Here is an 11,974-nt window from a genome sequence, read left to right as displayed (position 1 = left end):
AGTGACCAAATCTAAAAATATCCTATTAAAAATTAATAATCTTTGACATAACAAGCACTGGAAAATCTCATTGGCTAATTATAGCTCAAGCCGTGCATTAAAATTAATACAATTCAGGAGATTTTAAAGTGGATGTAGTGCTCCTGAAAGGTGACAGATTGACATCCCTGGAGCCTACAGTAGCTGCATAACCAGTTCAGTGCAGGCAGTGGAAGAGCAGGCTTCCTCCATACCATCTCTTTAATGTGCCCCAACTCTGACCCGGTAGGACCACCTCTAGGGTAATTTATTTTTCTATGGGTATGTAATCTTTGACCTCTGCAGAGACTGCCAAACAGTGCCAGTTGCAATGTGAACCTGTCTACTAGGAGCCGAACTGTGACCACTGGCACATTTCATGTAGACCTCCAAAGAGTGTTCAGATGAGGACAGTTTTTGATCACTATTATTCTGAGCCAGAATCTCACTGGTTCCCAATTCAGAAAAGCACTTAAGCATGTTCTTAAACCTATCCCTATTCTAGGCAGCACTCAAGCACCTGTTTAACATGGAACTTTTTGAATTGGGGCCTTAGTGGCTGGCATCCTATCACACTGCTAATTACCTAAGTACATTTATTCAGTTGTAAGCTAGTTGGGGCAAGGACCATCTGTTTGTTTTGTGTTTGTATAGCACCTAGTATAGGTTGGTCCCCGTCCATGATTAGGCCTCGTAAGTTCTACCACAATACAAATAATAGCAATAATACCCGAGCCATCATGTCCCTCAGTTATATTTTAATCAAATGGAGGTCTACTTTCTGCTTTAGTGTAGCCATACAGTGGCCCAGATCCAACAGGGATACAGCAGTGTCACTGAAAGCAAACTGAGCCACGATCTCTAAAGGGTGTGTGCTTTATTAGCAAATACATACACCCTTATTGATGCACATCAGTTACCATATTTTCTACTGGAACAAAATGTGAGAGATCTAGTGGCTAAAAAGGTCAAAACCCACAAAGCATAGATGTGGAATTTTTATAATCTTATATCGCAGTTGGATCCCAAAGAGAAAAAAAATGGCAATACGGAGTGCAACCTTGAACCTCAAAAACCACTAAGCAAGCTGTCTCAAGGGAGTGGGTTAACTCCACATGCTTGATTTTCTGTATCAAGTATTATTGCTAGTGGAGTACACTGAGCACGCCGCACACTTGTTTGGCATGACACCTTTTAAAAAAACCAAGCCCATGCACTAAAAGGTTAATCACAGATAGTCCCTGATTGGTTTTGATTACAAGGAACAATGCCGTGCAAAAAGTGAACCAAATTGTACTCAGGTTATACAATGCTACAGGATTTTTTTTTTTAGAACGTCAGCTTGATTATTATATTTACCTGTACAGACATGAGCATCTGTTTTCAGACAATCTGGTAGCTGGGCCACAGCAATCATTGCAAGTAATCTGAATTACTGAATGCTGGTGATGAGTCTGTGAATAATTTTGATCCAGCAGAAAGTGGTTTACAGTGTGCTTCTTTAGGTACACAATAAGGGGGGGGGGGGAAGTTGCTGTTGTGACATTAATTATTGACCATATTCTTATGACATGCTACAATTTAAGTTTGCCACTAGCAACATTCATTCAGCTGAATAATGTATTGGGAGTTGGTATATGAGAAATGAGTGCACAGAATATAGAGTAACAGCACAACCCAGTGGCTAATCAAAGAATAAGCCACAGTACCTGCAAAATGTATCACATCTCAGTTCGCAGTGGAGACATTGTGTTGTATTTTGTTGAAAAGACTAGAAACAGGAGTGGGGAACTCACTAACGGGTTGGAGAGGATTAAACAATCAGTAGTCAAACCCTCTCCTTCTCTCCTTCCAAAAACCCTCTGAAAAGCTGTTTCCTCAAGTTATTCTAGCTATAAAGACCACATACCACTGTGTGCTGTATTGTATCAGACCTGATTATGCCATTACAGGCTTGAGCCTGCTATTGTTACTCACCTGTGTAATCTGTACTCACATGATTCAAATGAAATCTATGTTTTTACTAAACTGGCTGACATGATATCTGAGTGCAAAAGGCCCTGGGGATACCCTTTACTCATGGGAATAAAAGTTGCAGGAGAGGGCACGTGGGTGCAGCAGTTCACCTGTGAGTTTAAGATTGCACGCTCCGTGGGAAAGGGATTCTGTCATTTGTTTAGTACAGTTTACCTGTTCTGCAGTGCTGTGTACTCTTATAGCACTGCATAGAACGAGAAGCAAGGTTTGGGTATTACCACACTGGAATCACAATATAGGATTCATGTCCCACATCTGTCAGGGACTTCGTGTATGCTGTTGAACAAGTCACTTTGCTTTTCAACACCTCACTTCCCTGTAAAATGAGCATAAGAATACTACAGATCTGCCTCACAGGAGGCGGGGTGGTGAGACTAAGTTCATTAATGTTTGGTTTAAAAGAAAAATAGTTTTGTGATCCTTGCGTGGAAGGTTCTATAGACATGCAGTGTACTATTTTCAATAGCAGCAAGAAGAAGAGACTTGAATTCATTGTGAGCAGCAAGTATTCACAAAGAGGAATGGGAAATATGAACAACAGAAAACTGCCCTTAGAATAATGTATTTCCATTAGGCCAAATCATGAGGCCCTTATTCATTTCTGTCTTGAGCCTTATTCAGGCAAAACACCCACAGTGACTTCAATTAGAATATCAAGAGGTAAAAACTAAGGACCTGCTCCTACCACCCTTATGCTGAGTAGGATCTTACTGTGCAATTGGTCCCACTGTCTTCATTGGGCTTGCCTAGTAAGGTCCCACTCCATGTGAGTAGGGGTTGCAGATTCCATCCCTGAGCAAGGTCCTCAGGATCTGACCCAATGGGGACTTTGCCAGCGTAAATTATTCCAGGCCTGTATGCAGGTACAGAGGGTCGGGAGGGCACACAAGGAGTCTTCCCACCCCCACCTCACCTGAATGCCCCATGTAAGGAAGGGCCAGCTAAACTTGCAGTCCCTGAACTAGAGGAGCACAGGGACCTCTCCCTCCCTACTCCTCTGAGGGTGCAAGTGCCCCAAAGGGGATGGGGAAAAGGCAAGGCTGTGTCTCCACTCCTTCAGGCAGCACAGAGGGGAGAAAGTTGAGCCCTAGGAAGGGGTATAGCAGTGCACTGCTCCATGTACTAGGGCAGTGGTTCACAAACTTTAACAACTTGTGAAGCCCTTTCACTAAAATGTCAAGTCTCGTGAACCCCTTCCTAAAAATGAATATTTCCAGGGATTTTCTCCTTTACCTGAGTGTAAATTATAAAAGCAGTGATCTTGGAAATATAAAATTTGTTTTTATGACATGCTTATTACTCTATTATTAATTATTTATCATTACAGTATTTTTATTACATTATGAAAACAGCAACACTTTTCCAAGATCTCACTTTTGTAGCTTCTATCACTTTGAATAAGCCTGTTATAAGAAGACAAGGCTCCTATGTTTCATCAAGGAGTATCAGATGTGAAACAGCATGAAGGTATTTAAGAAGCCAACTCAGCGTATGTTATGCATACTTCCACCTTTTCATGTTCTCTGTATGTATAAATATCTCCTGTCTGTGTGTTCCATTCTATGCATCCGAAGAAGTGAGCTGTAGCTCACGAAAGCTCATGCTACAATAAATTTGTTAGTCTTTAAGGTGCCACAAGTATTCCTGTTCTTCTTCCAACTCAGAGAGTTCCTCCTACATAAGCATTCAGGTCTTGAGCAATCCAGGCAAACAACACACATTACACAAAGCTTAAACTTGTTCATCATAATTTTAAAAATACTAGCTGCCTATTTAATTTTAAAAAGAGCAAAAAATATCCACCTCCCTTTCCATTTCTTATAAGGAGTCTTGAAGTTTAAATCTCCTCAGTGTGATAGATATGCTTGCTTTGATCTGCTTAGCTCTTGGAAGCTCAGGAGCTCCAGGCTGCCAGGGATCCCTAAGGACAGCTCTGTCCGCCATTGGGGAATCTTTTTCCCGAGAACCTCCTGTAACATTTCGCGAACCCTAGTTTGGGAACCACTGCACTAGGGAGATCCAGGAAATATTCAGCCTCCTAGTGCTACTGCTAGAGTGTTATAGCTCCACCCACCATGTAGGCTGTGCCTTAAAAGCATCGTCTCAGGGTACAGCTACACTTCTGGTAGCAAGGGTATAAATAGCAGTGTAGATGGAGAAGTATGGCTTAGACAGGTAGAGCAGAGTGTCCTACACTCCTGAACCCCTTGGGTATTAACCTTACACCGACTACCTGCATCCCCAAGCAGCGCCTCCCATGTCTGCACTGCTGTTTTCACCAGCTTAGTGTTCCACTGCTTGAGCTTTTCCTGCCACAGAGAAAGGCTTTGGTAGGGAGGAGAGGTGCTGGCTCCCCTATAGGGCAAGCTTCCTGGCCATACTATGTCTGCCATGAATAGGGACAGCACGGATGAGCAGGTTCTGAGTAACAAAATAGGGATAGGCAAATGACAGTGCACAGTATTTGTCACCTTTTCTCTTTTACTTCTGCCAGGACAGGCTGCCTTTATGTAGTGTGTCCAACTCTGGCAATTCTATCACGATATTTGATGCTTTCTTAAACACTCGTCTGCTGGAATGAACCGTTTGCATGGTGTCAAGTATCAAAGGGGTAGCCGTGTTAGTCTGGATCTGTAAAAGCAGCAAAGAGTCCTGTGGCACCTTATAGACCAACATTCACCCACGAAAGCTCATGCTCCAATACGTCTGTTAGTCTATAAGGTGCCACAGGACTGTTCGCTGCATTTGCATGGGAATCTCAGCTTTCCTTGTAAAAACAATTAAGTTCCTCGTCCTCGTGATTGTGGAAAAAAGATTGAAAACACAAACTGGGAACACCCTAAAGACTTAGGAAACCAGAAGGCAAATACCTGTATTTTTTTTTTTAAAATACATGATTTTTGGGGGCTTGACTCATGATTTTTGAATGCTTGGAGTTGGCAATACTGTTTACATTACAAAGAACTTGGCAACCACTTGACCAAGATCTACTGTTTGTGTCAATCCTTGCTGATCCCTGTCATTCACAATCTTCCATGTGCCTGTCCTGAATCTTTGATTTTCCACTTGCTCTTCAGATTTTCACAATTCACAGGAACTTAAAAGCACATGACAAAGGCCTGAAGGCCTCTGGGTAGACAGCTGTACATTTCCCATTTCACCCTGTTGCTATTCATTCCATTTCAGTGACAACTATGTTCATTTTCTATTGCACTGTTACTGTAAAAGTGACCTGGCCCTCTCAGTCCCCAAATACTAGCACATGGGAACAATAGATAAAAGAACATAGTATCAATAAAAAAATACACCTTTTTGTGTAGTGAACCTGCTGATTGCCATATTTACTGCTAGAGGAAGACAATGATACATATTGTGTCTAGATTTAAAAAGGGCTGGGTAGATGTATTACCCACTAACATATGTAGCTAAACAAGCTACCGGTCAGCTTTTGGCACCCTTACATTGATTTGAGTGGGTTTACTCATAGAATAAGGCACCATTTCATGTGAGCAGGAGTGCCAGAATCTTCGCCTATGGGATTAGGCTTTATACTGTAAATCATCCATCTGCAGGGATACTGAAGATGTTTTTCCTCCAGGTGCCTTAGTAAAGCAGAATTGACAAACTATCAGACTTTTCACCACACCCTCTGAAGCATCAAGTAATAACCACTGCTAAAAGCAGAATATTAGACTAGTTTTCCCAATGTTCTGATCCGGAATGACATGTCTGGTGTGCTATGGAATTTAGAAATAGGAGTCTTCAACCATCCATGAAACATTTACCCTCAGACACCTACATGCTGTAGACTCCTTCCATGGAACATTAATGGATATATTATGTTTTTAAGCAAATTGGTCAAATTTCTGAATGATATAAGATTTATCATTTCTTAGCAGGAGAAATAGAAAGATAAAAATAAATACATTTACTTTCCATTATTTATGTTTTCCGAACACCTTTCACTCAGCATCATCCCATTCAACAACAGCAGGCAAAAGCACTTTGAGAGCTCTAATGTATATCAAGGTGAGCTGCCACTACTACTGTGACAGATTTCTAAGCAAACCTGTTAGTATCAGTCAAATGAACCCTTGGTTATACATGTACTATTGGGCCCTACAGCAAGCAATCCTGCATGCTACAGACCTTTTACAAGATAGAGTGAAATAAAGGCTCTTCCATAAATAACAAGCACTAAAACACCCTCCCATCACTGAAAGCATTTTTATGAAAAGAACTGGAATCAGCAAGTTTTACTGTGGCTAATAAAAAAAGCAAACAATTTGCTCATGACCATTTGCCAAATGGAGAATAGCAGCAAGCCACCCCAGGATAGTTTATCAATTAATAGAACTGTGTCTGTATGGGACAGAGCCTACAGGCAGCCAGGCAACTGCTCCTGGGCCAGGTAACACAGGTACATCAGGCCCAGAAGCAGTAGAAATGATGCATTGCCATCATGACGCTGGCAGGCCAAACGCCAGCTCTTGCCCAGGCTGCAGGCATTAGATAAGAACTGACAACTGGAAACCAGACCAGGAAACCTGCTGGTTTTCTCAAAATAGGTATTAGCCTTATAAGAATGTATTTAGTGTTTAGACTTTATGAAATGCTTGTATGTTGCAGCATGTATTAATCTCACTTATAATCGCTATATCCCATGTTATAAGGTAATATTTGAGTGCTTGCCCTGTAACTGTAAACACTCACAGTAAGGAGAGAAACATTACCAAGTGTGAAATATTAGGGATATTTCTAGTCCACTTTATGTATTTATGTACTATGCCCATCATTGGTGTCTCATTGCCTGAGCATGTCCACTGGGTCTGTGCACAGCACAAATCCATATGGCCTTTTTCCAGTCTATCAGCTGAACCGCAGGTATCTGCTACTTCTGCTGTCTTCCCTAACTGAGTAGTCCCATTGCAGAAATCAACATGTGAAAAGTGTCTTTACACACAGTTCTTCCCATTCATTGGTCTTTATTCTGTTATGACAGGCCATTTTCAGTCTCTCTTATTTGCAATATGCCAGCCCAGCATTGCTACTTCAGTATCATCACAAGATTCCCTGCATCTTGGTATGATCTATTATTTGTAGTTCTTATCGCTTCAGGTGATATCAAGTCTGTGTCTCTGGGTGCTCTCTGTCCACCTTTTAGCTTCTTCCAGGGCCAATCAGAGGGGGGGACAGGAGGGCCATTTGGGCTGGGCCTCAAGCTTAAAGAGGGCCTCAAATTTAGACACTTGTTAATTTTTCAGCATTTGATAAGCTTCACAACTTGTTTTTATGTGCATCCCTATCGGACCAAAATGTGACACACACTCTCAGCTTAGAGCTGCAAATTTAAGCAGATAAGAGATGTGATTTGGTAAAAGACATTTTTTTGTTAACTGATATAGATTGTCATATTAAATTGTTTAAAATGTTCATAAATATTAATAAAATATATTGGTTCTGATAGCACAAGATTAGACCGTGATGAACATGTCCTCTCAGATCAGCTAATTCTATAAACAAACCACTATTAGTGGCTGGTGCTGGATCAAGTGCGTGTTGAAAGTTAGAGAATTGTTACATTTTAGTGTCTTTATAGTTTTACGGCTAGTTGACCAAGGAATTATTTGTGTGTGAAAATTCCTCATTATTATCTTCATATGGGAGCTAAAAGAGGTGACTGGTTGGTTGGTTGAGCCCTAGCTTGGCCATCATCAAAGGCTTTCGTAGTCTATAGGCCCAGATTCAAGGTGAACATTTGTGAGGACAGTCTTGTACAGGGAGTTTTGTGAGGACACATTTGAAATTTTTGGACATTATCCCTCTGTCTGTATCCATGTCTGTGTTTATTATATATGTCATCCCTTAGTTTTCAGCTCAGCCTGGTATAGTATACCTTGTGTGCTTGAGTTTTGATTCAGTGATAAGGATAAACCTGTCTAACTGTTTCATTCTGTGTTCTTAATTAGTATTCCTTTGCTTTAAGTCTTTTCAGCATTTGTGTACCATTCAGCATTTGTGTACATATTTACAGCAGAAGATTTCAAGTGTGGATATGTTACATATTGACCAGAGAGATCGCTATGACGAGGAGATTTGAAAGTGGTGCAAGCAAGAGACGGCAAAAACAACTGAGTGAGGCAGCAGCTAAGAGCTCAAAGCCAATAACTTAATTTCTCAAACCACTGGAAAACACACCCTACCCAACAAACAATGCTACAGATAATGAAAACTCCGCAACTGCAACAGGTGATATTTCAATGCCAATACCTGAACATGAAGGACAGTAGTCAAGAAGGAGATGTGCCAACAGCAGCAGGAAGTTATAGATCTTATGTAGCAAGAGCAATTCATGAGTACTACAGGTTTGACTGTGACTGACACTGGAATTATTGACAAGAGCAATGCTGCCCAAATGCAATCTTTTCTTCAAATTAGTTATTTTGAAATTCCAAGTAACATTCCATGAGATGCTGAAAATCATGCTTTCCCTACTTGTCTGATGACAAAAACTCTTCCAAATGGTGAGACCTGCACAAGAGACTAGTTATGCTGGAGTATGGAAAAAAACAAACAAACAGTATCTGTACTGTGCACCCTGCTTCACTTTGAACAAAAGTGATGCAAATGCATCAGTTCTCTCTGATCAATCAGGATGGAGCATCAACAGAGGTTGGAGGAAGTTGAAAGACCGAATACCATCACATGAGAGTTCAATGTCACACAAAGAAAAAAATATGTTGTATGGAAGTCAGCCAGTAGGGCAGCATCAGCTGAAAGTTCAGTTGAGTATTTACTCTTGACTGAACTCTCTACAGAAACTAATAACTGGAAAAAACTTCTTGAGCACATCCTGAATGTCATCCTTTTTCCTTTCTGAGCAAGGATTGGCTCTCTTTGGTTCCAATCAACGTATCGGTGATCATGCAAATGGAAACTTTCTAGGCATAGTTGAGCTCCTCAGCAAATATGACTCACTTTTATCAGAGCATGTTAAACGTGCTCGAGAATTGCAAGAGAGTCAAAAGCGCATGCAAGTCCATTATGTCTCCACACACATACAAAACGAGTTTATTGAGCTATGTGGGTCATTTGTGCAACCATTCTTGATGAGATTCAAAATGCCAAGTATTTTTCAATCATTGTTGATGCCACTCCAGATTGTTCCATGTGAGAACAGACTACTATGGTTATTCAATATGTTAAGATTGTAGACAGCTCAAAGTTTTCAATTTCAGAAAGGCTTATTTTGTTTGATAATTTCACAAGAAAAACTGAAAAAATTTGCTGCTTGAGTACTAGCAATTCTAGAAGGTTTTAAGTTACATTGGTCAAGTCAAGTCAATGGATCTAACATGGCTGGAAAGTACAAAGGTGTACAAGCAGTTCTGCTTAAGCATAATTCAAACTGTATTTTCTCCGGCTGTGGAAACCACACACTAAACCTTGTAGGTGTTGACTGTGCTGAATCATGCAAGGAGGCAATTAACTTACTCTGGAACTGTTCAATCTCTTCAGTAGCAGTCCACAAAGGTGGGAAATTCTGAAGCAATATCTTCCTGCTTCACTGCATGGGATGTCCAAAACTAGATGGTCTACACGGATTGATGGTGTTCAACCAGTTGTGCAGCATTTGAATTCAGTGAGAAAGGCTTTAAATGAGCTTGACTCTCTCAATCTCACTTCACGGGCTTGAACCGAACTTCAGTCTATTCAGAAGCACATGTCCAAATTTGAATGCATTCTGACGTCATCTTTGTGGATGAAGCTACTTATAATGATCCACCCAACTAATCTGGTAACTGAAGCACGCAATGCTACACTTGATGTGGAGAGGGATAACACTGAAAGTCTTATCAATGACCTTCAATAGATTTGTGAACAATGGGATGCGATCCTGTGTCCAAATTAGTAGCACGGAACATTGGCATTTCATCTGAGTTCTCCACCAATCGCAACGTACCGACTGAATCTGATGCTGAGCAGCATTATAGGGTCGATGACTTCTTTGTCATCATTGACGCTATTCAATCAGGTCTTACACATCGCTTTGAGTCACTGTGACTAATTTGTACCCTTTTGGGGTTTCGTTACTCAGTCTGTTGAACTGCCAAAGAAGATCTACTTTCTGCAGCTGAACAATTTCAGCAACAGAACAACAAAGAAATCTCAAAAGATCTCAGTGACGAGGTCCTCTTCCTCAAACGAATATATTCCACGAACTTTAAATCGGATTGCAAGCCAAAGGAATTGCTTCAAGAAATACCCCAGAGAGTCCAAGTTTTGAGTATTTCCTAATATCACAATTGCATTGCGTATTTTTGTCAGTTTTCCTGCATCAGTGGCTTCAGGTGAACGCACCTTCAATGTGTTGAAGCAGGTAAAGAACTATCACTGTTTAACTATGGGACAAGAGCGTTTGAATGGGCTCACCATTCTTAATATCAACTGTGACATTGGACGAAAGCTAGATTTTCTCAATAATTAGTGCATTTGCACCAAAAAAGGCTAAAAAAGCATTTGTGAAATAAAAAAAATATTCAAATTATGTCTCACTCTTTTTTGGTGTCTTATTTTGTTTTCATGTGTTGCCATTTTTTATTTTTATTATGGCTAAGGGGCTCAAAAGCTGGAAGTGGCCCAGGCCTCTCTGGACCTCTGAAAGGGCCTGGCTTTTGCTAAATCTTCTTGAGGAGTGCTATGATATCCTGGCCATCATATGTTTCAGAACCCTTTCATGTTTTAGGTAGAGAAGGTGCTTGCTCCTCACAATGCCATTCAGCCTTTCAGAAATCATCCATCCAACCTTGATTCTTAGCTTCTATCTATATTCCTTGTGCCAAACAGTGGACATCAGTTAGCACAGGAAGAAACAGTGCTTAATTCCATTTCTCCCCCATCCAATATGAACTTTTCTTTTCCCACAAATACATTAAGTTCAATGTGTGTTTTTTGCATATAGCTCCTGAGTTGATGTACTTCAGAGCTTTTAATGGCTTCAGCAGGGATAAAATATGTCATCAGCAAATAGCTTGGACTTGTCTTGATGACCTTTCCTTCCTCACAGAGAAGGTGAAGAATTCCAATAAAATGACGTCCTTTTTGTTGAATTTCCTGCTTCAACTTGATCTTTTCACTCTCCTTGAAAGCAAAGTGAGTAAGTACTTGGGGACTATGTAATTCATTTTATAATTGAGACAATAGACCATAAAAGCTCCTGGAGAGCAATTAAATCTATTGAGTCAATGAGGCAGTTGTGCATTTCCACTAAGTCCAAGTGGTAAAATATATTTATGAATTTTTTTTTAATAAAAGTTACTGCGCACGCAGTCTTTAGTGGCAGCAAAATGCATCACTGTAGAGGGGATTTAAGTCTGGATGTATAACTCACTTCCCTGGCAGTGTGAATAGTCCCGTATGGAAGAGAGAGCACATCACATTACTCTTTGGGTTCTGGAGGGAGCTGTGTCCTGTCATAGGGTGGGGAAGGCAATGTTAAAAATAAATAGCAAAAGAAAAAACTGCAGGGGAATACAAGAAATCCACCCATCCCAACCAAAGAGTCACTACCACTGCAATGGGGAATATCTGCCTTCCCATTTTTCAAGCTTAGCAGAGGGACCAAGAAATGATTAGGCCTGGAGCCAGATCTACCTTCTCTATCCTAAAGGGGGTCCTTCCAGGTCATGCTGAGAACCATTGGTGCAGTGTCAGGAAAGCTTGGACTGACGATGACTTATCTATACCACTGAGGCTGGTTAAATAAATTTTTCTACCACTGTGGCCATGACAGAGCTGGTGCACTAAGATAGATGTCAGGCCCATTTCCCATGATTATTGCAGTGAAATGACTCATAAGCAGACTTACTAGTACCTGTTCAGTGGTTAAATAAAAAGATAAGTTTTTTGTTGTTTTGTG

Source organism: Mauremys reevesii, linkage group 2, assembly GCF_016161935.1.
Source record: "Mauremys reevesii isolate NIE-2019 linkage group 2, ASM1616193v1, whole genome shotgun sequence".
In the NCBI taxonomy this organism is placed as follows: domain Eukaryota; kingdom Metazoa; phylum Chordata; order Testudines; family Geoemydidae; genus Mauremys; species Mauremys reevesii.
The sequence above is the reverse complement of the archived record's forward strand: the minus strand, read 5'-3'. Positions refer to the sequence as shown.